The sequence below is a fragment of the Protomyctophum parallelum genome (assembly GCF_964188405.1).
Source record: "Protomyctophum parallelum genome assembly, chromosome: 18".
In the NCBI taxonomy this organism is placed as follows: domain Eukaryota; kingdom Metazoa; phylum Chordata; class Actinopteri; order Myctophiformes; family Myctophidae; genus Protomyctophum; species Protomyctophum parallelum.
The window spans coordinates 22,428,504-22,456,498 of NC_139716.1; the positions used below are offsets into that span (position 1 = coordinate 22,428,504).

General features: G+C 42.7%; 1 protein-coding gene across 20 annotated transcripts in view; it reads left to right on the forward strand.

Moving 5' to 3' along the window:
• LOC310875778 (receptor-type tyrosine-protein phosphatase delta) overlaps positions 1–27,995 on the forward strand; it is a 337,144-nt gene that overhangs the window by 36,734 nt on the left and 272,415 nt on the right. For all 20 annotated transcript variants that reach the window (XM_083789123.1, XM_083789126.1, XM_083789140.1 and 17 more), the window contains exon 4: positions 19,192–19,239. The gene's annotated coding sequence lies outside the window, so the exon portion shown is untranslated. The remainder of the gene's footprint in view (positions 1–19,191; positions 19,240–27,995) is intronic.

Below are 27,995 nucleotides of genomic sequence, written 5' to 3' on the forward strand. Positions count from 1 at the left end.
TGCAATTCTCTCACTTCTGCCAACGGTATTAAAATCCTAATCGGACCAACAATCAAACCAGAGTCAAGGCAGCAACAAAGGCTTTTATTTTCAGTCCGCCTGCTATCGCTGCTTTTGTTTACACCTGCATATCGGTGGATGACGCTAGGCAAGGTACATTAATAATCTTTGTCGACAAGACGACGGTTGCAGTGATTGCCACCGCACTTGTCACACGTTAAATCTTAGTCCTACAAGGCCTGGAGATTATTAAAAAGGAAAGGCTTGACATCCAAGCATCGTGGAGTGTAAAAGAAAGGGGAGAGCAAGAAAGACAAGGTGTGTTCTCCAATTTATATGAGGAGCGGGGGCAGCGTCGATGAGCTTGAGCGACTTCAAAGTTCTCCGTGGGAAATGAGATTTGGAATATGACAGAGCTCCTAATATCCTTAACTCTTACCCACCCAGCATGTATGCTAATGTGCTGTCCTGCCCACTAATACACAACAGGAAGAGCGCGCTGAATAAAAAAGAATAGATCGGGGAAGCTGTAAAATGTAATTCCGAATGTCCTTAACGACATAGTATCGCCAGTCTCGCATCTGTAGGTCTTCGTTTTGGACGTTCTCATTTGTATCCACACCTGTGTCATTCACAGCTTTACGTCTTAACCTAATTTCATGGTCTAGGGCGTTTGGATGGATGGCTCTGTTGCATCTTATACACTGAGGGGAGGAGAACAAGCTGTGTGTATGTGAGTGTTGGGGGGGCAATGTTGGGGGTAGAAAGAAAGCAAGCAAGAAAGCAGGGAGAGAGAGTGCAGTATGTATTGCTACAAAAGCATAAAGAATTGTGCCTCACTGTCTCATATTAACCTTTTAACCTTGTACTCTGCTGTTAGCAAAAAATACATTAAGCTCCTCTGAATGGCTGACATTGAATGGGGGCTTTGCAGATTTCCACAGTGTCACTGAATGATCAGGGACGAAGCCATTCTGTGACAATGCACTGCAATTATTACAGTAAAAGTCTGCGCGAGCCAGATAAGTCAAAGCCATACAACATCATATGGAATCTGATAATGGCACATTTCCGTCCGGTGCACAATCTCAATATTGCGCGAACCACGGTCGACCAGGCGGGGTGTCCGAGATCACGATAACGGGTCAACAACACATAACAGATCTCGTAAATAGTGCGGCAACACAAGGTCAAATATCATTAAAACCGATGAATAGATCAGAGGGAACTGTCACAGACATAACTGTCATCTCCAGAGCATCTGGCAGTAAATGGCTCTCACAACTCCTAGAAAGACTTTTAAAAGCCTCGCGAGGCATTCAGATGCCAGTTTAATTGCTGTGCATGTTCTGAGCCAGAGCGTCAACAATATACCATTTTAGCTGGCCAGCGCATCCACTGGCCTAACAGCTTATTTAACAAACCAGGCATAGGACCAATTACGTTGGGGGTGGAGGGGTGGCAAATCGATTCCCGCAGACCAACACATCGGGACGAACAATGAAAACATCAAAGTGATTAGATGTTCCGCTTTTGACGACTGACAAGCAGCAACATTTCTCTGCACTTATTATTTTTTTAGTATTATTTTTGCGAGTGCAATCAAAATATGTTTTTGTTTAAACTATCGAGTGAATGCTCTCCACCGTGACACGGGGAGTGAGGAAAACAAAACATCAGGATGGACAAAAGGAGGAGGCTTCGGTGCTTTCAAAGATTTCCTTGTAGAAACACAAGGGTCATTGATTCCATCGGATTTCTGCGTCGCGGACGTTCTTTTCCCATTAAAGAGCAGAGCTCCACTGCAGACAGAATTTGAAATAATTGATTTTACACACAACAGTGAATGCGGTCCGCAGCATTGTCCAGTCTCTGTTCTGGAGGCAGGGCTAATGGCCATGCCTGCTGCTTAGTCTCATCAAATGGAAGCACCGACCAGGTTCTCAGCCGTGGAGTTAATTGTGGAGCTAAATGAAAAGAGCTACTCCGAGATAAGTACCACTGGGACGGTGGCATGCAGGATGGCTTTCTTTGTTGTTTCATGGTCTCAACTTTCATTAGCTTTTCATTTCCCTCGTTTTAAACAAGGGTTTCACTGGCAAAGTGCACACACATGGCTGTGCACCGCAGCTTGGTCATAAACAAGCAGAAGCTTGCCCGTTGATGCTATGGGGTTACTGTCTGTATCTCTCTCTCTCTCTGGTCTGACATCAAACGAAGCCCATCGCGCCAGTACTGTGATGTCAGGCATGGCCATATACAGCATGGGCACAGACAGACAACTTGAACTTTCTGTATAATATTTAGCTGTGTTTGTGTGTGTGTGTGTGTGTGTGTGTGTGTGTGTGTGTGTGTGCGCGCATGCGTGTGTGTGTGTGTGCGCGCACATAGGCTACTTAAATGACTATATACTCACTAGAAATGCACAGTGCCGTGCAAGGTATTACATTTGTAGGCTTATGAATATGCTAAATAACAGTTTTTTGCACAATGGGTTTACAGTATCGCAATTGTGTCGCTTTTATGTACCGGTAAACCATAATTAGTGAAGGGCAATTACTCAGATTGCACTGATGCATAATAGAACAATACATCGCTAACTGATTGCGCTGCGGAGACAAAAGACAGATAGGTGCAATAAAGTGAAGTGTACCTCCTACGGGTTACATGTAGTCATACAGTACATGACCTGACCACGTACAGTAGAACCCGACGGTGACAATGTGTGCCCACCCTGTATACCCCCGCGCTCCAACCTGAGTCTATCACAATGTACCCCCACCCTGAGTCTATTTCTAAGAGCGCTTTGGTTGGCGTCACAAGTTGTCTGTCTTCATTCCCGCGCCAGACGCTCGTCTGCCGGAGATAGATCCCTCATATGTCAGAACCACACAGCCCATTTCCTGGAGTCCGCAGTGACTGTCAGGCTCCGCGGACCATGAAAGCCGTGTGTGTGATGCCCGAAATTACCTCATCACAGGAACAGCCACCAGACAGTTGGCACAGTCGGTCCTTTCAGGAAGGCAGAGCGGGGGCAACTGACTGACTGACACGCTGAGGTAGTTTGTCGACCAGAGAAATAAAGTGGGAGCCATTTCAGGGTTTTTAAGGCATGAGGCCATAAAGTGAAACCATTTTACAGTGTGCGGGGATAAATTGGTGGGTTGGAGGAGGAAGAGGAGGGGGCCCCGTGGCGCCTGGAAGATCTACGTGGTTTAATCACAGGCTGCAGCACTTCATTTATCGATCGATTTGTTGATTTTTGATTCATTGTTTTATTGATTTCTTTATTGGTTTTTCGCATTGAAGGAGGGGTTCACTGCCCAGGAGTCACTACATTTTACTGTGTGAAAGTAGTGAAATGGAGCAGTAAAACGAAAAAAGAAAAAAAAAACTTGAGCAAACATGCTTCTACTAAATTGCACAGAGGAAGAACTCTCCCCTCCGGCTTCCAAGGGATCATTTTATTCGACACTTACTAATTAATTCTGTGTGAATGCTTGGAACATGGGCTTGATTGCTATGATGTCAGCACCACGGTCCCGTAATCTGTCTCCAGCCTTTAACAAGGTGCCTGCAGAGGCAAGGAGTGGGCTACAAACCCAGTTCTCTCTCCAGGACAAATTACAGAAGTGCACTGCAGTCACTTAGCCCTCCTAATACACGGCATGATATTAATTACTGTTTGTAAACAATGCACTTTGCAGAGATTATTGCATGCACTCTGCGTCCCTCCATTTGTGTTTGGTAATTCTCACAAGTGATTAAGCGGTGAGGCTAGGACAGCTGTTCAAGATGAGTTCATTGGCATGTTTAATTAATTGTGCTTGAGATAATTATTGAATCATTACTTTGATTAATTTTGGGAGTCCCAGATAATGCATCAAGCGTCTGCTCGATGTCAATAATGTTCAAAGCAGCAGCAGAACGTCACTGGTTCTCAAAGTGGGATCCATTGACCCCCAGGGGTCCTTGAGGGGGTTGCCAGCAAACATTTTCACTTTCAAACATGTTTGGGATCATTTTAACATCTACTCTGGCTTTTGTGAGCACCCCAGACAGTTTGTAAGTTGCTTGATTCAGTATTTGCTGGATATTTTTTATAGTTTTTGTCTGGAGTTGTGCTTTAAACCAGTGTACATGCTACTGGACATGAATGGACATTTTATTTGACTGATATAAAATATCGACACATGAATTCATGAGAACCTGCTGGTCTGTAACATGTTATATAACTAGATATAAATAACTTGACTACCACAACTGTTACTATTTTAAACCAACTGACTTCCAAGACGACTTACTGAAATGTTCTTGCCATAATCTATTTAAAGAAAATCTGCTCAGATAACATAATTCTCTTTCACTCCATTTCTCATTTGTAATGTTATATTGTCCATGATGTTGGTTATCATTCATTCATCCATTGCATTAATTCATGCCTCATGGAGAGAAAAAACAAGCGTCACTAGTGTCAACTGGCCATGATGGAAATGCGATGGCTATGGCTGTTGTTTTGTTACGACTATTGATTTGAATGAGTGCCATTCTCTGTAGTACTGTAGTATTCTTTTCAACAACCAAAGCGCGTGCGTGCGTGCGTGCGTGCATGCGTGTGTGCATGCGTGCGTGCGTCTGTGCGCATCTCACCACATTGGGTGAAGCCCCGGCCGTCAGCGCTCATTTCAACGAGTTGATTCAGTCGGCATTATGGTGGAAACATGCTTATCCCTCGGCCCCTCAGATATGCCGGGGTAGTGTGGCACCATCCGACTGAAGGAAAGCCAGGCAAATCATTTGTGAGAGATCTTGTCAAACAGATTAATTCCCAGCCCAGGCCTCGGGGTTCTGGAGCGTATTCTCTGTCATGCTGCTTTGCCAAGCTCCCTCTTGATAATACCCCAAAGATAAAATTAATTGTGCAGGGAGACATGGTGGAGGAGTGAGAGAGTATCTAACAGGACCTTGAGCAACACACCAAGGCACGCACACATGCACGCACGCACGTACACAAACACACACACACACACACACACACACACACACATGTGAAAACACAGAAACAATGCAACACAAACGATCGCTATATCTTTGATGTGAAGTTTCTGGACATGTATTATAGTTCTCTAACACAACGTGGACCCCACCCACAATTAATTAATTTACTGCTATACATACAAACAAATTCGTAACCCCCTCCAGGGACGTTATCTGCTAAGTATGAACATGTTCGTACCTAAAGCTTTACACCAAAACCGTTTCATATTTAATGGTTTAGCCGGAAATCACCTTTTAGCATTGGCCCGGTTGCTAGGCAACGCCTCAGTCAGTGCCAGTGACCCCCATACAAGGTTTGTGTTTGTGTTTCCAAAATATTCCCACATTGTTTTTTTTTTTGTTTTTGGTTCCAAACTATCATTTAGCTGGGGACCCCCTGGAACTCCCCCAAGGACCCCTAACAAAGCACACTAGAAGAGTGCAGATGTCTCAACATCGTCGCTGTGTTTTTGGTTGTGCCAACTTCCACTCTCTCTCTCCCTTTCCCCATAATGAACCCATATCCGCGCCCTCGGCTAAAATAGCTGGAGTTCACTCATTTTGAAGAACAGGTTTTTTTTTTTCCAACAACTTGAGATTGTGTGACCGGCAGTTCTCAGATTGGAGCAGTGGATCTGCTGTGATTCAGCTGGAGGGAGGGGAGGGGAGGGGAGGGGAGGGGCAGAACTGAGCAGACAGACAGTCCACACTCAGTGGGGAGACAGAGGTGGCTGGAAGGTGGTCGAGGAAGTGCGGTACTCGAGTCTGATATATGCGATTGTGCAGTTACCTTAAAAACCAAACGGGTCAACCGCAATTGCATTGCTTGTAACTAACATATTCGATAGAAAAGAATATTTTTGAATGCCATATTTAGGCAATATCAATGCAAATGTGCCAATCAAATGACTAGCGTAACCCGCTAGAGTCATGTGCAGTTTCAGACTGTTTTCAGTGAGATCACGCGATGTACAGTATCATTAATACTTTCAGTGCCATTGCTGTACATCTAGGTCAATTGAAGCCTATTTCTTTTTACACTACGCTTACCACCATTGCTGTTGATTAATGATATTTTCAGGGTGTGTCATTGGACCTTTAAAGTGTTTAAACTCATCTTGGATGCTACATTTACACATTTTGCCGGGTACCCCCTGGAACCCTTTCAAGGACCCCTGAGGGTCTCCTGGAAAACAAATACCACCAGGCCCAGGGTCCAAAATCACCCCTTTTTGGTCAAATTGACCTCCTAGACCTGAAGGACTGTTCTAAATTCACCATCAAAATGAGTACCCCTCACTTGATCGCTATTAGCTGCTTACAAAGGTACATGTAATGTATGGTACACATACTGTGTACCATACATTGTCCACAATTAATTAAGTTGCTTTCACGCTACAGGAGTGTCAAAACCTAACTTTTTATTTTAATTGGGTTGCATCACGCCCATAAGGAGAATATTAACCGACTCTGTTCTCTCTAATCTCAAACATGCATACAGTTGCACACGGCATAAACTTTTTCATGACAAGGAACCCCAAATTGTGTTTGGCCGCGTACCCCCATCTGAAAAGAGTTTGCGCCACAGAATGTTTCAAAAGCATTCTCGTGTCGTGCCCGGCAGAACATAATGAATCACCACGCATTTCCAACGTCTCATTGGAACAAAGGAAAAAACTATGGCGATTTCTGTTCGTTGTAGTCAAAGGTTAAACATGCCAGACTATATTGTTATGGTCCTTTACCTACTGATCGTTGACCATTTGCCAAGCAACGGAAGCAGATGTTAATGTCTTGCCATTACACTAAAGTAAAGGACATAGCTATGAGGGATGGTAACAACCATATGCAGTTGTCCAATGCAATCACAGTCATACCCATTGGACATGCCCCATCTCTCTAACGTGATTTATATCCCAGGGAAATACAGGAAGAAAGACCAATGCGTGCCTCCTCTTCCCCGCAACCTCTTATATCGGCACATATTGCACCCTTGCTACAGTAAGTCTGGCTACTCGGGGAGCCAAGTGCAAGCACTCGCCGCACACACGTGTGATCTGTGAACACTCGACTTAACAGACTGCCTGCAAACAGTTGTCAGCCATCAAGACGAAGCCATCCTGTTCAGTTCTCCCTGGCTCAAAGTGGCAGTGTTCTATTGACAGCAAATGCAGAGGGACAGAAGCAGGACGGTGGTGGCATATTCTTTTAAACGTCCCTTGCCGCTGAAGCTGCTCCCCAGACAGTCATCTCCGCTGGCAGACGGCTGTGAACGAGCACGACTAGCGCTGGTGATGATGGACACGTGCGGCTGCCAACGCCAAACGGTGTGCACAGAATAACAAGATTAGGACGAGCGCTGTACGTTTGGATAAGACAGTGCAGTGGAGTTGTTTCTTTGTATTTGAGTCAAAACACATTGCTTTCGATGCAAATGAAGTGTTCACTACAGCTGCCTGTTGAGTCAAAGTTTGGTCTGCATAATGTCTATTTTATTTTTATTTACTTTAAGTACAAAGACTGGCTTGGTTGTTCACCACATGAATAAGAGATGAGAGCATGTCCATGGTCGTCAATGTTGCGCTACTGCGCTACAGTACATTTGTATTTCATTGAGCGAAACATTCACTTGGTGCAGGCCTAAAAAAAACATGGCGTCTGAGAATATGTGTCCTTACAGAAGGGGGGGGGGGTTAGCCTTTGTAGAAGCTCCCTGATTAAGCGTGATCTCATTTTAGTGAGAAACTCACACGCAATATTTCCGCATGGGTCTGTGCACCAGCACAGTCAATCCACAGCAGTGGTGGAAGTACTCTCACTCTTACTTAAATAAAAGTTACAATACCACAATGTGGAAATACCCTGTTACAAGTGGAATGTATTCCATTGACTCCATTTTACTTGAGTCAATGAGAGTGTACTTATTCAATTAATTCTGTAAAGTACTAAATTATTTCAAAATGTCTCAAATCTTTTTGTAAATACCAGTGCATTGCGATACATTGTGAGCTTGTAGATCGGCAAATGGCTGACATTTAAAACCTAACTAAAGGAATTGTAGTGGAGTAAAAAAGAACCATTTTGTCTCTCACATGCATGCTGTGGAGTCAAAGTATAAACCATCAGACATGACATGACATCAGGCAGGCGTGTGTACACGGTGCGCATGCATGCATGCGTGTCGCGCACACTCACACACACACACACACACACACACATACACACACACACAGTTTCCTTTAGCAGTCCACTGCTTCCATGCATGCAGTTTCAATACTTTTGAGTTGAAGCTGTCACTGCTGTCACATTGTGACGTCATCAGAGGGACTGCCACTGTCCCAGCGGTGTCCTGCTGAGGCTGGGAGTGCTCCTTGGACAGAGCTCATCTCGTGATGCAGTCATATCATTCAGGGGCTCCCGACCAGACAGCCACTGCAAAGCCCAGGGAAAAGCACACATAACACGCTTGACAAGTGACTCTGGCAAAATAGTGAAAAAAGTTCTCAAATGTTTTACTCATGTAAAAGCATCAATACTGCAGTAGTAGATGTAGAAATCCTGTTTTGAAAATCTACAAGCTTTCAATCTGCTATTTTCATGTACTTTTTTGTAATAATCAAAATCTACAACTATAGTACCAGTAACTAAAGTTTTCAAATAATTGTAGTGCTGTAGAAGTAAAATAACTGAAAATTGGAAATACTCCAGTAAAGTAAAAAGTACCTCAAAACTGTACTTTTGTACAGTACATAAGTAAATGTACTTACTGTAGCTACTTCACACCACTGCTCTTGACAAGGGACTCTGGGAAGCCTTAGGTGTCGTGGGGGGGGGGGGGGGGGGGGGGCACTCAAGAGAGAGCAAGGCTTGTTCATGTCCAACTAAAAAAAGCAGATCCTTTAGACCTGAGAATGATTCTACAAATGTCTTCTAAATCATGACTCAAAAACCTATGTTTCTATGTCAGTCGTTTTCTATGTCAAACATTTTCCCCAGAATTATATGCAATTGGCCACCGACCCCCATCTGGAAATATGTTGTTCCAGGGATCTCCCCAGAAGCAAAGATTTGAGTAAAAAACTCTGAAATAATATTATATTCAAAGATTTGAATATAACGACCTACGAGCTTGTAGATCTGCTATTTTTCAATAGCTAAAGTATAACATAATGCTTAAAACACCAACAAGGGTTCCCGTCCAGAATGGGTTAAGTCTGTGTCACGTGCTATATTAGAAACGGTTCACTAGACTTTGCAGCTCAACTGGTGTCCTTTAAACTCCACTTGAGGGTACTACCAAATGGACCGATTTGCTCTAAAGTATTCAAATTCATAAATTGCCTTTTTTGCTAGCCGTAAATCCATGTCCATGGCAGCACAGTGTTCAGAGTTCTCTCATAACATTAACGTTTGGAGAGAGAAAGGCGCTGTGAACGTCGCATGGTGATTAACACGCTGACCTTGAGGCTATCTTTTGACTCTTCCAGCATTTTGGCTTAATTCCCAAGCCTATCTATGTTTTTCATATAGCCCATAAGTCTTTGCATTTGTGTGAGCATAAGTTCCTCTTTCTCTTGCTGTGTTGCCAGTTTTGCAAGAGTGGCCAGGTCTATGAAAAATGCAAGCACAAATGAAAATAGCTGATCTACAAGCTCACAGCGACACATTGTGAGGTTGTACATCTGTTATTTAAAAAACTCATTGAGAATACATCGATTTTGAATATTTTTTTAACATGTTAATAAAAAAGGCACAACATATTTTCAGATGGATGTCTGTGAACAATTCCATATTAATCTGGGGTTCCTTGACGTGAAGAAATGTTGGAACCACTGGTTTAAACAACATTAGGAATCAAGCCCAAATAAGCAACTACTGTACACTTTAGAGTCAAGCCACAAAAAACCAACAACCAGCTACTACTAATAATTTATTTGCAAGTGACTTTACAGAAAAAACAAGTCAAATATTGCTTATAATAAGCAGACATGGCAACACTGCCTGAAGGAAGCAAAGCACACACACAAGGAGCCCCAGTACCTTGGCAGGGAAAAAGCTGGATAAAAAAAACATCCTTCCACATGCTGTAAAACAGTGGTTCCCAAGATTTTTCTCAAGACCCAAACTAGTGAAAATTGCAGATCTACAAGCTCAGAATGAGTCGCTTCGCGCCATGTTGTGAGCTTGTATATGTAGACCGGTTATTTCCTCTACTTCTTAAACATTTGTTTTCTAAGTTATGGAATTTCTTACATTTTTTGTTTATTTCTTCATTCAATTAATGGGTAATTTCCTTGCGACCCACTGCTCTGGGAACCACTGCTTTAAATGGAATTTAGAGCAGTATTAATTAGTATCATTGATAACACCTGTAGGCCTATACCCTGGCCTACAATGTCAATATGGCTGCCATGGAAATCGTCTATGATGTGCTAATGTGCCAACATGAGCTCAGCAGCATTCATGAGAGTCAGAATTGATGCATATAAACATGCTAATGTGAGCCTGTACATCTTAAAATGCAAATTGAAAACATTCCTTCAGCTTATTGTAGTGAGGAAAACGGCTTTCCTTCATCCTTTTACTTTGGGCTACAATGATGTGTCGATCTTGTAACAACGCACAGCAGTTGTGAATTGATTTGCAGGACATGTCTAGCTACCATGTGTTGGCTTCTCACCAGGAATAACAACGAGAAGGAAAAGGAAAGGAACAGGTGTCGATCGATCTTGGATTCGTGGATAGAAACAAGTTTTCCCCATTTTATTTTGATGTACCGCCGTAGGAACATTTGAAACATGACATTTCCATTTGAACCAGTCGAATAGAAAAGGAAATGTGAGTGCCACCATGACGAGGGTCTCCTAGACTTTCACTGTGAAACTAGCTGCCTTTTGTCATTAGCTGGGGCCACCATCAGGAGAATGCTGCATCACGATAGAGTTAGTGACCAACTGTGGAGAAAAGTCTCCGTTCTCTTTTTTTGTAAGTATAAAAGAGACGCGGCTCATTAATGTGATGAATGGCCATTGCGATTCCCCGGGACCTCTGCGTCAAAAGCAACCTGCCCACCCCCAACACCACCACCACCCTTCCCCACTCCCTTCAGGCATCCCTCTTGTGGGCCATTCCGGGTGAAAGCAGAACGTTTAAACGTGCGGCACTAAGTGCTGACGCAAGCAGCACTGCCAGCCAAATGTTCGCTTTCCTTTTCTTTTTTCCCAGCTGTTGAGGCTCCCAAGGACCCATTTTACTGTTAACATCAAATCATTAAATTCACCCTTTTACTTCTCAGTCACTCAGAGAGAGAGAGAGAGAGGTGACAGTAAAAAAAGGTCATTGTCAGCTGTGCAGGCTAAATAGGCCATGTTATTATTCAGCAGTGAGTAATTAGAATCAAATCTGTCATCAATCTGACAACTTAAATCCATGCTGTTGACCACAAAGGCACCTTATCAAGTGCAATTAGTGCTCATAATGGATGTGATCAATACATGTGATTTGGCTACTGTCACATGGTGAAGCACAGGACAGGACTATAGAGACGATTTTGCTGTATTCAAATTCAGTGACTTGTGGTATCAATCACGCCGGGACATTCCCATTAGCATTGTACACTGGATCAGAAGCTATTTTATGTAGACAGATTCTTTAAGTGGAATCCAAGACTTTCTAGTGAACTTTGAGGCTTTCCAAATGGGTCCCTAATTAACTAATTTGTTCATTCTGCTGGATGGTTAATTACACCTTCAAGAAGAGTGGGCTTGGATTAACACAGCATGGCGTGCCTCTCCCACTACTCTGTGGATGATCAGATCAAATGTATTAACTTTAATGTGATAAATAATGTTGGAGGCTGCAGGCCCAACTCCTAGGCTCTATACTATAATTTTCAATTAGTTCACAGATCAAATGCTTGCATAATGTGCTGAATTTGAATGCTAACATTATCATATATTTTTAAAAATGTTGTACGTCTTGGTCACCCAGTTCCACTGGTTGCATGGAGAAAGCTTGTCTGTGTGCAACAACAACTAGAGTCTGACTCATATACTGTATTGGTCTAGTTCAGTGGTTCCCAAACCTTTTCATGTCAAGGACCTCCAAATTGACACTAATTCGCCTGCGGACCCCCCATTTGAAGAGATATGCCAGGGACCCCCATAAGAGAAGATTATTTTACGATTTAAGAGTGATTCTCAATCCGTTTCATTTCAAGGACCCCTAGTTTGACATAAATTAGGCTATGGCCCCTCATTTAATGGCATTTCTATCTCTGGGACCCCCAATTTATATTGTAAAATCAATCAATTTAGTTCCAAACTATCATTTAGCTGGGGACCCCTGGAACCCCCTCAGCCACTGTCATTATTATTATTATTACAAAAATATTATTATTTTTATATATTTTTACGCTTTCAAACTGGCATCCCTATTTTGGGCATGCCATCATAGGTGAAAATGTCTCACAATAGCATAATGTGTGGTACAGTTACAGTATGTATACAGAGGCTACGCCATTATAGTTGATAATAAAATCCTTTTATGCAGAATATGAATGGGAGTTTTTCTCCTGGAAACTAACTAGCGCTGGGACTATAAATAAAAAAATATCGAATTAATTACGGGTGAATGCTTTTGGTTAGACATAACCGATATCTCAAACCCTAACCCTAACCTCCAACGGGGCAGCACACCTAAACCTAACCTTAACCCTCTCCCAAACCTTAACCCTTAACGCCCTCACCAACCTTAATCATTTTAATGCACCCCTCACCAACCTTAATCCGGTCGTTTTAACGCACCCCTCACCAACCTTAATCCAGTCGGACCAATGCTATGTCTAACCAAAGTATGCCTCCCATTAATTACAGGCTTTGTGATCAATTAATCAAAATTAATCGCTTATTTAATCGCGTATGAATATTTGACCTGAGAATTTTTTTTTGTAAATTAAAACGGATTATGATATACGAGTGAATCAATGAGTGATTTATTAAAAAAAAAAAAATCTACATTTCCACTGGACCAAGTAGATATGAATGGTCTAATCGGCCTCCCATTGCGTGCGTTGGGGTTTGTTGTCTGTTGGTTAGTTAGCTATAATCGGTTTGTTGTCTGTTGGTTAGTTAGCTATAATCGGTTTGTTGTCTGTTGGTTAGTTAGCTACAATCGGTTTGTTGTCTGTTGGTTAGTTAGCTATAATCGGTTTGTTGTCTGTTGGTTAGTTAGCTACTGTATAATCGGTTTGTTGTCTGTTGGTTAGTTAGCTATAATCGGATTGTTGTCTGTTGGTTAGTTAGCTATAATCGGTTTGTTGTCTGTTGGTTAGTTAGCTATAATCGGTTTGTTGTCTGTTGGTTAGTTAGCTATAATCGGTTTGTTGTCTGTTGGTTAGTTAGCTATAATCGGTTTGTTGTCTGTTGGTTAGTTAGCTATGATCGGTTTGTTGTCTGTTGGTTAGTTAGCTATGATCGGTTTGTTGTCTGTTGGTTAGTTAGCTATAATCGGTTTGTTGTCTGTTGGTCCTCTCTTCATAATGTAATTAATATCCCAAGTGGCACGCTTTACTACTTATTTCAATGGAAGCGAATTAGCACAACACCCCATAGCCCCATGCAATTCAATGCAATTCATTGAGGACTTATGGTAGGGGAAATAGCCAATAAGGAGTTTTTGCACAAAAAAACACCTGACCTCTTTGGTGGGGACGTAACAACTACAAAGAAAGGTAAGAAAGCCTTATAGCATGGAATTCTCCTTTAAATATGTAACAAGAAATGCTGAACCGCCAATGTAGAGGGAGAGAGAGAGAGAGAGAGAGAGAGAATATGAATCTGCTTGGGAAACCATTCAAAGAAGTATGGAACAAAACATGGCACCAGATGGTATTCTCTCCAGTATGTTTAGTCTGTTGGGCCAAGGGTTGCCTTGATGTACAACAACAGAGTGGTGATTGGGTTAGTGCAGCGCAGTGCTTCTGAGATCTTTCATCCCTGTGCAACCCCAAGCAATTACACCATTCAGCTGTTTCTTTCACCACAGTGACTCCATGAGAACCTCTGCATCTGATGCGTGACACCTCGGGCTACAACGCTGCTAAAATGTCTAAAAATAACCCACTCTATTCTCCTTTCACTGAAAGGAGAGAAGAAGAAGAAAAAGACTTTGGCCGTGTGCATTTTCAAGTGATTGTCAGATACAGTGACAGCTCGGCAATGGATAATATATCCTGCGCTGGTCGTTGTTGAGAAATAACGTCCGACAGGATGATTAAACACCTAAAGGGGGTTATTTCTCAACAACGTCCAGCGAGGGCTTATTACACGGCTACTTAATAAATTCATAAATTGCTTACCGTAATCCAGTGTTGATTCTGTCGACTAAAACTATGACGAATAAATGTTCGTCGACTACCTGTTTCACTGAAGAAAACTAAATAAAAACTAAGCTATGACGACTAAAACTATGACTAAATATATCGACAATTTCGTCAACAAATAGGAGGGACTATAGTGCAGAAGAGATCAAGTAGAACACATTTGATGGATTTTCAAATTTGAGACAGCAGCAGAACCTAAAAAGGTGGGCCTGACGAAACGGAACAACCCAACACAAGAACACTGGCCTTTTCATGACATACATACAGCATTTTGTTCATATTTGTTCTGCAAATAAAGGTTAGATGCATGGCTGTTATCAATCAAACTTGCAATATCAGCAGAATAGTGCTGACACACCCACATCAGGAACACCACATCCACGGTGACATTTTGGCATGGGAATGTTTTGCTCCGATGAGAGTTTCATTACCATCCGCATGGAACTGGCTTAATGTCCTTGACTGAGGCTTGAACGGAAATGGGGCTTGGTTCAGACTCTCAGCATACTGTATAGAGCAGTTAGCCTAATAGTTTTAACAAAGCTATAAATGACAAATGATGCTATGAGAGTAAAAGAGTGAAAGTACGATTACAAAAGAAAAAAAGCACTCATTGAGTCTCATTCCTATAAACATTTCCCATCACATCACACCAAGTCTATTATATCAGTTATTTTAGTCAATTTGTGGGCAATATTGGGGAATTTTGTGGGTCTATCTATGTATAGTGCATATCATTCACTAGCAGTTCTCCTATCCCAAACTATTACAATTCATATATCATTAACACATATGTTTTTCCTTTTTGCTCGCTTTGTTGATTCATACAGTATTGCATTTAACCCATTTAGGCCTGACGTCGAAATTAAAAAAATGTCTTCAAAATCCTGACAGTTTTCTGAAAAACCGTATGTTTCTGTATCACTGGTGCTCAATATTTCATGTCAAGGACCCCAACAATTATATGTAATATGCCTCCGCCTCCCATCTGAAAATATGTAGTTCCAGGGACCTCCCCAGAAGCAAAGATTTGAGTTAAAATGTAATAATATATATTCAAAGATTTGAGGCACATTTTCACGATTTTACAAAAATAGCAGACCCACAAGCTCGTAGCGCTATGAGCTTAGATCTGCTATTAACACAAAAAGGGGTTCCCGCCCAAAATGGGTTAAGGGTTGTTATGGTTATTATGATATTTCAGTGTCAATCATACTGTTGTGCTTGCCAGTGAATAAGCCCGCTGTCAGTGCATAATAGACACTACACCATCTGCTACCTGAACTTACGCTGGTGAACATGCCAAGACAATTTGCATTTCACAAGCTTTGGTTGCACGACAACCACACAAGACTGAGTCCGTGACAGAAACACTAAATGGAACTCTCATATAGAGCTGTCAAACATGGGACACTAGGAGCCCTTTTGCAACCACGCAAATGGTGTCATCAAGCGTGTTGTTTGTTTGAAGTCAATATCTGCCTACGCTGTCTATACTGCTCACCATGAGCCAGTCTGTCTAAAATTGTCCAAATTCCATAACTTGATCAAATTCAGTTACATAATGTGCATGTTATGTTTATTTAGTCGTGGAAATGTACATTTGTATTTGTGGCAGCGAATGTCTAGAAAACATGAGTGTTGCCGAAAGCATTGGCGGTCTCTCTCCTCGTCAGCTTGCCCTGTGTTGCCTGTCTCCCTCCTCCCTCCCATCTCACTCTCTCTCTCTCACTCTCTCTCTCCCTCTCTCTCTCTCTCTCTCTCTCTCTCTCTCTCTCTCTCTCTCTCTCTCTCTCTCTCTCTCTCTCTCTCTCTCTCTCTCCCTCTCTCTCTCCCTCTCTCTCTCACTGCATCTCAGTGCTGGTCTCAATGTGCTGGTGTTACATTATTAGCCTGCCTGTCGTTTCTGTGTTATTGGATTGAGGCGTTCAGTCCAGTCAGAGCACCCGCTACAGACAGACCCACAGACAGATAGGCCCCGTCCAGCTGCCATGACTTGAATTCCATATAGTAGTTGTCACTAGCCATTGAGAGCTTTAAAAGTCACACCTGTGTGAAGTTAGTGGTGCAACTCCGCGTGGGGGTCCCCGGGGGTCCCCGGAACTTCCAGACCCGCAGGAACGCGCCCAGGGGGCCCGGCCGGTTCCGGCGAGCCGCACCACTTAAATACATCTCACAATGTCCACAGTGTCAAGGTTCTGTATCGGTCATCAATGTCCAGATTGTCCACATACAGTAAACGCATCCCACAGAACATCAAACAAACTAAAAAAAACTAAAAGCTAAATAAAATATGATTAGTTATTTATTGTCTGTGAGGTCTTTCTGACCCATTTTGAGATTGTGAAGTTGATTATCTATGTCCATGAAGCTCTCAGAAGGTTCCTATTCCATGGCTTTTCCTAAATATTCGATTCAAATCATCTCTTTTTTGTAAATCTTTTTCTTCTGAAACATTTTCTAAATGTGAATGTAGGCATACTTATACTCTCTGCCTGTTCGTTTTCGGACAAACTGACCCCTGTCACCCTTTCTCCCCCACGGGAGTGAACTTCACACCTCCAGACAGCCCATTGTTCAAGTGGTCGATATTTAAAAGACAATAATGGCTCTACCCTGCTGCAGGTGTCAAAGCGCCTGGAGCTCCAAGGGGAGACAGTAGCCAATAACACTGCAGGAAAAAAGGTCTTTTTGAACCTGAAGTCAGCTCGTGTGGTACCTGGTCTTACTACAGTCAGGGACGCCACATCACATTTACTGAGTTTTCCAGAGACGTGACATCAATGAAAAGCTATTATTACTTCTGAAGACGTTCTGTGGCTGGAGCAGGAGGATGAGACTTTCAATATCAAAAGAGAGAAGAACAAACTCTGTTCATCATGAAGACGGGAAAGTAATTAAATCTGCCAGCCAGGCTTTTCTTTATAATCAGCTAGTGCTAACATCTCTCACATGGCTGGGATATGGGAGCCATCTGGCAAAGTAGCGGTGCATGACATGGTACACCCAAGAGATATGTTTGATTCTCCCACTTCTATTAGTTCAGCCAACGCCACCTATACACCCATGATCCAATGTTCCAGACACTGAGTGAGATACAGGTTGGAGGGCTTTGAGTTATACGCTTATTTGGGCACTGTTATGTGCACTACAGTGCTCACTGTGGAACATGCATTGTGCAATTTTCAAAGTTATGAAGCAGGATTCTGCGCTGTACAGAAGAGAGCAAGAAACAATAGGACACAATACCAGTGTGGCTGTGGCCATGCAGGGACATGCAGAGTGTTAGAGAGGCAGGGGCTGACATCCCGTAAAGAGGGCACTTGTAGACTGAAAATAGCAGATCTACAAGCTCACAACGTGTCGCGCTGCAACGTGTTGAGAGCTTGTAGATCAGATATTTTTGGGGCGCAACCCAGCACTCTTTAGATAGTGGAGATGCGGTTTAACGTCATGGATTTCGAAAGAAATTTGTTCAATGCAAAATGCTGCGTTCAAGTTCAAGAGACTTCATAAAAATCACACCTGTGTGAAGTGAGCGGTGCAAAACGGAGGCAACATCCAGACCCCCACCCATGCACGCACCCAGGGGGCTGACCCGGTTCCGGCGAGCTTTCCCGCGTCCGAAACGGTCGAGAAATTACAGACTTATCGTGTTGCAGCTTTCCGTGCTAATCCGTGTTAGGACGCGTAGACAGACATACATACATACATACAATACATACTATACATACATAGGAACACAGGGGACCCCCGGAACGTCCCATTTCAAGGTTTCAAAGATGTATAATAACCTTTTGAAAATAGCAGATCTATACCAGCTCACAATGCATACTGTACATTGAAACATTATCTGTAACTAAACACGAAGGCATGAAGTGTCCTTTTTATTTGTTTGCGCTGGTATTCCTTGATAGTCTTCCTGACAGCTGCTATAAATGTTGTACTAACATGTAACGACCTGTTTAAAGAGGGACAGTAGTGAAGTCAGGCCTCCGATGTGCTTGCTCCAGTTTTTCTGCTAGCATGGCAAAAATGGTTAGTTTTACTATGCTCTACTGTGTGTGTGCGTGCGTGCGTGCGTGCATGCGTGCGTGGCAGCCACATGCTACACAAAGGGCTGTCTGTTTTTTAGCAAGTGCCCTCCTGCTCGTCCTCAAACCCCACTGCATGGCACAAGTAGTTCATAAGGAAGCAAATGTTCTCCTCCTTATGGTGGGTCAGACCACAACAAAGCCCAACACCGCCTAGCTCTTCTAGGCGGTCTGTTCTGGTGCTGACTTTCACCACCACAACATGATGCTTTTGCCTGAAGGGCCTGACAATGAGTCAAGAGAATCGTGGCTCATGGTGGAACTCACTTTAACTTTGTCAAACTGGAAGTTTGGATTGCTTTAGCAGAAGGGCTGTTGTACTATGCCAGCATGGAATTTCACCGTACAGTAGGTCTTTTTGACTTTTTGTCACTTTTTATCCAAACAGTGTATTCTCTTGGGAACAGCCCCAGTCGGTTTTATTTCACTAAACAGTCATTTGAAATTAATATCAGATGTGCATGTTTTGTCTTTTGTGAGTAGGAGCCACTTAGTGCTGGTGCCATCTGGGGCACAATTCCCATCACTTACTTTGTTTTGCCAATTTGCTCCCGGGAGCCCTTGAGCCCTTGTCTTCATTAAGGGAGTTCCTCATTGATCAATCACTGTCAGTCTGGCTGCTCTGTAATTGTGCTGTGGACTAATCATGACTGACGTCTCATCCTCTCTCTGTCACAGGTCTCAGGAGAGAGAATGTTCCATGACTTTCACACCTTCAACCTCAAGGTAAGGCTCTCCAAGGATTTAACTACTGCCTTTAATGGTCTGTCGTCAGAGCTGCCTGGGCTTATGAAGTGCCATCACTTGATTTGAATGATATGTACAGAGGGAGGGTGGGCAGGCGAGTGGTGAGACATATGCAATGTTTGTAAAGACTTCAGTCCAGGTAATAAGGGGATATCAGTAATTCAGTATCACTTCCCTGTATCCAAAATAGAATGTGGTATAATGGAACCAAAACCTATAGTAGCATCAAGTAAGGTTCCAAACATTAGCAGATAAAATATTGGAAAATAACAGAAACTATTGATCGTCCAAGAGAGTCCACCTCACGTGCTCATGGGAATTAACGCGCATGTAAACAGTCAACAACTGGCTGTAGTGTCTGTGTGCATTTTGCAGTGCCAACCAAACGTGGGAGGCTCACAGAATTTGGATGAGAAAATGTTTGGAGACGTGGGCAAAGACAGGTTGTCCGTTCTTCAGCGAGGATTTAATCTCCCCAACTCTGCTGCTATTCATATGGTTACATGTCTTGGAAGATATATATGGCTTTTTTGTTTTGTTTTCACAATATGACAAGCTTTTCCTCCATCGCAGCTGTCTAATGAACGAGAGTATATAAACCAGCTTGTTGTTGTTATTTGCGGTCGCCATATCAATCAAGTCCTCAGCTTGTGGGTCCACGAGCTGTACCATCCAGATTTCAATGTAAATACCTATCGGGTTTGAAGTGATCAGGGTGGCCCTGATGAGTCTGTGAACAGTTGGGAAGGTTTAAGATTGAATATTTAAACAGTCAGACACATCTGGACAAGACGGAAACAATTTATTCCATAACGTTGAATTGCATTTGGCGGCGTGGTTCTGCTCCCTCAATGGTCTCTAGAACAATCAGTGCAAGCCTGACACAATGAGATCACAACCTCCCCTGGAGCAGAGCCTAAATATACACATTGTATTACATGTGCATGATAATAGACATACGAACCCGTCACAGGGCAGAAACTAAAGATAACACGGCAATGAAAATAACATGACACGATGCATATGAACCCGCACTGAATGACATAGAGAAGACCTACATGCTACTAAAGGACGAGACTGGGGAGGTGGAGGGAGTCTGTCCACTGTCGAGCTGTCATTGTGGCAGCGGTGAGATATGTGTAGTGAGTGAGTGAGACGGTTGGCTTAATTTAGAGCACGGCCGTATATTATGATTGGAGCGGCTTGGAGACCGGATGGACTCCCTCGCCTGCCTGAAGCATAATGCTCCATATATTCTATTCTATATTATATTGCTCTGTTGAGTTCTGTTCAAGACTCTCTCACCAATAACCCCCTCACCTATTGTAGGCAGGATGGGGAATTGAACATCTAACCGACGTGACAACTAAGCCCTGAGACTACTTTCGTAGCCCTGTTCTCTAATGATATTTTATACTTTATTATACGTGGTGTTGTGCAATGTGCTGTGAAAGTAGATGATCTACAAGCCCACAATGTGCGGCGATGTGACTGTAACACCCGGGAATCAAACGTGGGTCTCCCGTAGGCCTGTCAAAAAAAATCGATTCGAGTTAGAATCGCGATTCTAATGCCGTCCGATTCAGAATCGATTCTCATTTTCCAAAGATTTGTGCAAGGGAAAAATAATAATAATAATAATGGCCATAATGCATTGCATGCACAGGTACATTTAATGTACCTGTGCATGCAATGCATTATGGCCTGGGTTTCTGCATAGTGCATTTACCAGCAAAGCTAAGCCTGCCAATTGTATTTATTTTACACCTGTTTTAATACTAATGTATTGTTCTGGTATTGAGTGAGAAGAGATTTGTACTGGTTCAAATTTGTGCAAGCTAAATTTACAATTTACAATTTAGGCATTTAGCAGACGCTCTTAATCCAGAGCGACTTACATTAAGCAAGAACAAAAAGCATGGGAATACATCACAAAAAAGCATTTATCATAAAACATGCAGTAAGTAACAGTGGAATATCTATATTATGAGACTATACATATAAACTATATATATATATACTACTATGCTATACATATGTACTATGGCGTGCTATGACTATATACAATGCAATTATAGTGCTGTCTACATAACATGCTATAAGTCTGTATCAGATGCTATCTAAGTCTACAGAAATGCTATCTAAGGGGGTAGGGTAAGTGCTATGGGCCATGATGGAGTCTGAAAAGGTGGGTTTTCAGACTACGGCGGAAGATTGGGAGTGATGCTGCAGTTCTGACTGCAATGGGAAGTGCATTCCACAGTTTTGGAGCCAGAAGGGAGAAGAGTTTGGGACGTGTGGAGCGTTGTCCTGGCATTTTTAGTGAGGGTACTTCCAGCTTCCCTGCGTTGGCTGATCTGAGTGCGCGGGAGGGTTTGTAGGGTTCAATCATACTTGCAAGATATGGGGGAGCCATACCTTTGGTTGCTTTGAATGCCAGCATCAGAGTTTTGTATTCTGTGCGGGCAGCGACCGGGAGCCAGTGGAGGGAGTGGAGCAGGGGGGAGACATGTGAGAATTTTGGCTGGTTGAAGACCAAGCGAGCTGCGGCATTTTGGATCAGCTGGAAAGGCTTAAGTGCACATGCTGGTAGGCCAGTAAGGAGGGAGTTACAATAGTCGAGTTTTTTTTTTTTTTTTTTAAGATTTATTTTTTGCGGCTTACGCCTTTTTATTGATTTTTGAAGGGACAGACAGTAGGCTGACAGGAAACGGGAGAGAGATGGGGGATGACATGCAGTAAAGGCCGTGTCGGGCTCGGGAGTCGAACCCGCGGCACACTGCGACTGGATCACCAGTCCGGTGCCCAGACCGTTACGCCACGGCCTGGGCCAATAGTCGAGTTTTGACAAGACTGTTGTCTGGATTAGGAGCTGGGCTGATTCCTGGGTGTGGAACGGTCTAATTCGTCGTATGTTATAGAGTGTGAACCTACAGGATCGAGTGACAGCTGTGATGTGAGCTTTGAACGAGAGCTGACTGTCCAGGACAACACCGAGGTTCCTGGCTGTTGGGACAGACGTTACCAGGGCGTTGTCTACGGAGATAGTTAGCTCCCGCATAGGGCAGGACTTAGCTGGGAAGAAGAGAAGCTCAGTCTTGTCTGGGTTCAGCTTGAGGTGATTGGAGGACATCCACTGTGAGATGTCAGCCAGGCATGCAGTGATGCGCTCTTCCACCTGAGTGGCAGAGGGGGGGAAGGATAGAAACAGTTGTGTGTCATCGGCGTAGCAGTGATAGGATATATTGTGAGCAGAGATGATAGTGCCAAGGGATTTAGTGTACAGTGAGAAAAGGAGAGGACCAAGTACAGATCCCTGTGGGACCCCAGTTTGGAGGGTTCGGGGGGATGATAACAGACCTTTCCAGGAAACCTGGTAGGTCCGGTCGGTGAGGTAGGAGGAGAACCACTAAATAAATGAGACATGTTCTTACTCTTGGATTTAACCTTTGTGTGTTTAAATCATTCAGTTGATAAAACCTTTACAATTATACAAGCTTTTTACTAAATGTACTCTGCTTTCATGCCAGAAGACTGGAGTAGATCATGCTAAAATTCTATTTAATTGTTTTTAATAAAATAAAAAAAACTGCTTTAGAATCGAAAAAAAATCTTTTTTGAATCGAGAATCGGAAAAATCGAAAAGATCGTTTTTGAATCGAATCGTCACCCCAAGAATCCGAATCGAATCGTGGGACACCTAAAGATTCGCAGCCCTAGTCTCCCGTGTGGAAAGCCAACATCTTAACCACTGAGCCAAAGGAATATCCCCATGACTCGGAGGAGATATTAGACTTTTAAGAGATCAGGTTGAGGTTGCAGCCACTGTGCAACACGACGATGATGCATTGTTTGCTTATTTATAGTGACATGCCCAAAATTGGGACACTAGGGTTCAAATGGTTATGGTTTGCAACAAAGTTCCAAAGTACATTATATGTGATTTTGAAAATAAGGCAGAACTAATACAGAACTTTCAACAATGGACTAATTAAAGGAAAGCAAAGTGGAAATATGTTGTTCAGTTAATAACACTGTAACCAAACTGGATTTTTTTCTTTGCATTTGATTAATTTCATTTCATATGAAGGAGAGGACGAGAGCTAAAATGAGGTAGCACTTGCTGAGATTGTTATTCGGAAATGTGTGATTCTGAAAACTGTAATTCTGTGAAATTAAGGCTTCAAAGTTTAGGAATTTCACACTTCCTCATCTTGAGGGAAAAGTAATTTCAGCTTTGAATGTTACCCAACAAATGAATAATGGTGAATACATCAACACCACCAAAACCATATTAAAATGTAATATCCAACTACCATGCACCTTCATCTGTCTGACAGTTGAGCAGCTGCTCTCTCTCTCTCTCCCTGTTGTTTTACAAGAATTTAATCAAATGTAACACAATATATTTACTTCTGCCTGACCCCTCTCCCAGAAATCACTGCCTTTGTATACATGAGCTCAAAGTGAGAAATTCACAGACAATATCAGTTTTGACATTTAGGTAAAGGTAAATGATAGATAATAATAACTTGGATATTCTAAGGGCCCTATTTTGGAGATTGACGTGAGGCATGCAGTGAATGGGTAAATTGACAGTTTCTGTAGGCATGTTTCCCCCCCCCCGCCTGTGTGGGATTGTGGGAACTCGCCGTGCATTGGCGTGGGAGGAGAGGTGCACTAAGGGTGTGTCGTCATGTAAATCAGCAATGCACTGTATGTTGGCATCAACCAGGACCAATTTTATCAGGTCTACTGGCATAGAGTGGGGTGGTGCACACTTTTATCTTCAGCACGCTTTTATGCCCAAAATATGTGCTTATAGCCAGATAAAAAGTCTTACAGGCAGCATATGTGCGGAGGTTGGACATGGAGCTACAGCAAGTTGAAAAGCTTTGCCATCATTTGGGATTGGATGCACAGCTCCCATTTCACTAGGACATACATTTTTGAAGGCATACAGGCAAACGGCATGGAATATCAAAACCGTGTTTGATGCTGCTATGATGTTATCATATGATTAATTTATTTTTCTACATTTTGTTAAGAAAAAAACCAACTTTCTGCGACACAGTGACACTGCTAAGTGAAATGTCTTCTTCTGGGGGGCTACACTGGGTACGTAACCGTACTGTGGGCGGAACGAAACGGTGAATCGACAATTCGTCCATCCCGCAGAGAGTTCCATATTTACTGGTTTTATTTTTTCTTCCTCTGAAGGCGAGGTGAAGGGCTGCGTAACCCCCGCGTACACGCGGACAAATAGAGCTGGGTGTAGCCGGGTTCCATTGGTTATAGTGGCAGACTGGCAGTGCACCGCTGCGGACACAGTGTCGCCCGGCCCTTCCTCTGCGTGTCTGCCTTTCTTTGATCAATCTGTCTTCCCTCAAATCTGTCTGTATCTGAATGTAACCAGACATAATATAAACCCCCTGACTTTTTTATTTAATTCAATTCATCAATTTAGCATAAGATATTAACTCATTTAGACCTGAGGACGATTCTATAAATGTCTTCTAAATCCTGACAGTTTTCTGAAAAACCTCATGTTTCTATGCCATGAAAAATAGCAGAACTACAAGTTCATAGCACGGCACTTGGTGCTATGAGCTTGTAGATCTGCTATTTTTCAATAGCTAAATAACTCAATTTTCCCAGGTATGTATATATACGTACGTTGACGCTAGGTGGCGTCATATACCAAGTCCGTATATCCGTCTATATACTAATATATATGTAATGGTTGATGCCTACAGAAGCCTTTAACAATGGTCTGGTTCCCAACATCCCATAGCAACGTCCCACCGTTCCAACTATGGGATTGGAAATGTATTCACAGCGCAAAGCAGTGGAAGAGAGGATTTTCAAACCGTCATAACTCAGATTCTAAGATCGCTGTCCTTGGTGGATTCCATCCACATTTCGGATTTAATTTGTGCCTTTGTACTGCGACACTGGCGCCATGTAAACGCTTCTGACGAGAGGCAAGGAGTGTGTGAGTGTTCCAATGCTGCTGGTAGTGTGTGTGACAAGAGTGTGTGTGGGGGGAGGGGGGGGGGGGGGGGGTGTGTATGCTGGCCCCTGGAGCTGTGGTTTATGCTAACAGCTAGCGGTAGAGTTACAGTTACACCAAAAGGTGTTCCCGTCCAGAATGTGTTGACACAATAATGTCACATGGCCCCTCTATTCCATGTGACAGATTCCCCTAAATTCACCCACTGTAGTTGACACATTGTGGCAAATGTTTTGACTTTCACATCAAAGGAGCTTTATGATGAAACAGGGCCATTATCTCTATAGGCCTATAACATCCTCCTCTGTCTGTCTCCATCGTGTACAATTAACACCGACACAAAATCTGGATTAGATTTTTTTTTTTTGTATGTACAGTATATGACGTTTCTTGCCGTTCTCAGTGACAGAGACAGTCTGTGTGAGACTGACGTGTTAAGCCATTTATTCACATACTGGTTCTTTGTAGGGATTAGCTGGAGTGTTTTTAACAGTAGAGCCAAAACCCATAAATGACATTAGAGCTATTTCCCCCATGCTGTGCATCTCTACATATTTAACATTGCTGTCAGGCAGAAACCTTGTCTCTCCATATATCAACTTGTGAAGTGAAGTGAAAAATGAATATGCATAATGAAAATTGTCCAAAACAGTCCAAACAGTAACAGTAGGATAGCAGGGTAGCTTCGGCCTGGCGGAGACAAAGACAACCAGTCAAATACAGTGCAGTACAGCTGGAGAGAGAGTGTACATAAGTGTCACATATTATCAATGCCGTTGTCTCTCAAATTGACAGTAGATCAAGCCAAGACATTGTGTACTGTACCAGCCAACATGGACAGCAGTCTTTCAATAGTCAAGTTGGTCAATCCTTACTGTAATCCCAAAACCCTTTTCAGCCAGATCAGTTGTCTGGCTCCATTTAGCGTGCTCATTAATGCGGGAGAGGTTGCTCAAGGTTGCATTTTTTCCATGTTATGAATACAGTACGTGGCACAGAATTTGCTGGGCATGTGAAATTGAAGATTTCCCTCGCTTGTAAAACACTGAAAGCCTGTTTGTGATGGATGTAGCATGATGGAATGTGATGTAGCCACAATTGATTTACTCCTCCTTGTAGTCTCAGCTGTAAAAGGTGAGCATTTAGCGCTAGAACCCACTGACACATTTCAAAGGAAAATGCAGAATATGACGAACAAAAAAGGAAAAGAAGAAGGAGGACACCATCTGTTTAAACATTCTTTACTTCTCGTTGCTTCCATCTGGCTGAGTAGGTATTAAGAAACTGCTTTGATCAACAACAATGTGGCTTGACAAAACCAGTTAGCGGGAGTTGGGCTTTCAAATCAGGGCACCTATCACTCACAGGATGACCCTATGACCGTTCCATTGGAACACTTAGAGCAAAATGACCACATGCAGCTCAGCCCCTCAAGCACCTCCTCAGTTTTCTGCTGCATAAGGAGAACTAATGTTTAGCTGCATGTCATGTCATATTCTTTTCTCTGCACAAACAATGGCTATACCAATGATTGATCCATTGATTTCCTCGTAACATTCCATGAATGGCATAATTTCTGTGCAGCTGGTGTTAGACGCATGCAAATCCATCCCCACCGATACTCTCCATTGCCTCCTACAATTATCCACTGAAAGGGGAACAGCAGGGAAATGTATTATTTCCATTCTCTAACAAAGTTGCGGCTAGTGACTTTCCCATGTGTCACATTGATCCAGAGAAATGAGACGGGGTTTTGTGCCGCCTCAACAAAATTCCAATTATGGTTTGAAATGGATGGCATAACAATGACATGTATAAGATTTACTTGCTGTATATTTCCAAAATTACAACACTTCTTGTATTAATTATTTTCCTACACAAAAAACGCTAAAACATGATTCTGTGTGCAAAAAAGGCCTTACAATCAGTCAGTTTCTAAAAGTATTTCCTGACTAAAAGTTTGCGAGCATTGGCATTCACTGTCATGGTGTCATGTAGATTGAGGTTTAAAATTTAAAATGCAATCAAGCACAATCACCGTGAGCAATCAGTTCCTCTTCATTTCACCTGTGCAAGCCCCCTGCCACAACCAGCCCATTAAAGAGAGCGTCTTATCATGCCCAGATTACGTTTTTACCTTGATTAACATCTATAGCCTGAGATTAGAACGCCCTGAGTGTGTCCTTTTTAACCACACGAATGAACCCTAGCGTGCCTATTCTGGGTACATCAAACATTCAGCAAAAGTAGGCGAACATTCATTGAAAATAGGAGAACATTCAACATTTGTCAAACAGTTATCTGCAACGATATTTGTTGTAGAGGGAGTCCTGGGAGACTCCAGTCAATGACAACATAGGTTTGATTGGTTACAATGTAACAGTAGGCTGTTTGTCTTTAGGTTTGATTGGTTAAAATGTAACAGTAGTCTATTTGTCTTTATTTTTTGGCCAAGCTTTACTTTTCTTTACTTGAAGTCACTCACTGAATGGTTACAGTAGTCTTAAGTGTGTTGGCTATATGACGTTTGCAGATCTGTAACTATATATGATCATTATGATGTCGTCTATCTCAACGCACAAAGCAACGTCAATGCACACGGCTAGCCTAAACTCTGCTCACCAGTTAGTCTGCAATGGTCTCTCATTGATAATACAAATCAGATGATAGCAGATCACACATAGATACATGATCTGATCTATATTTAAATCAAATGGGTTTT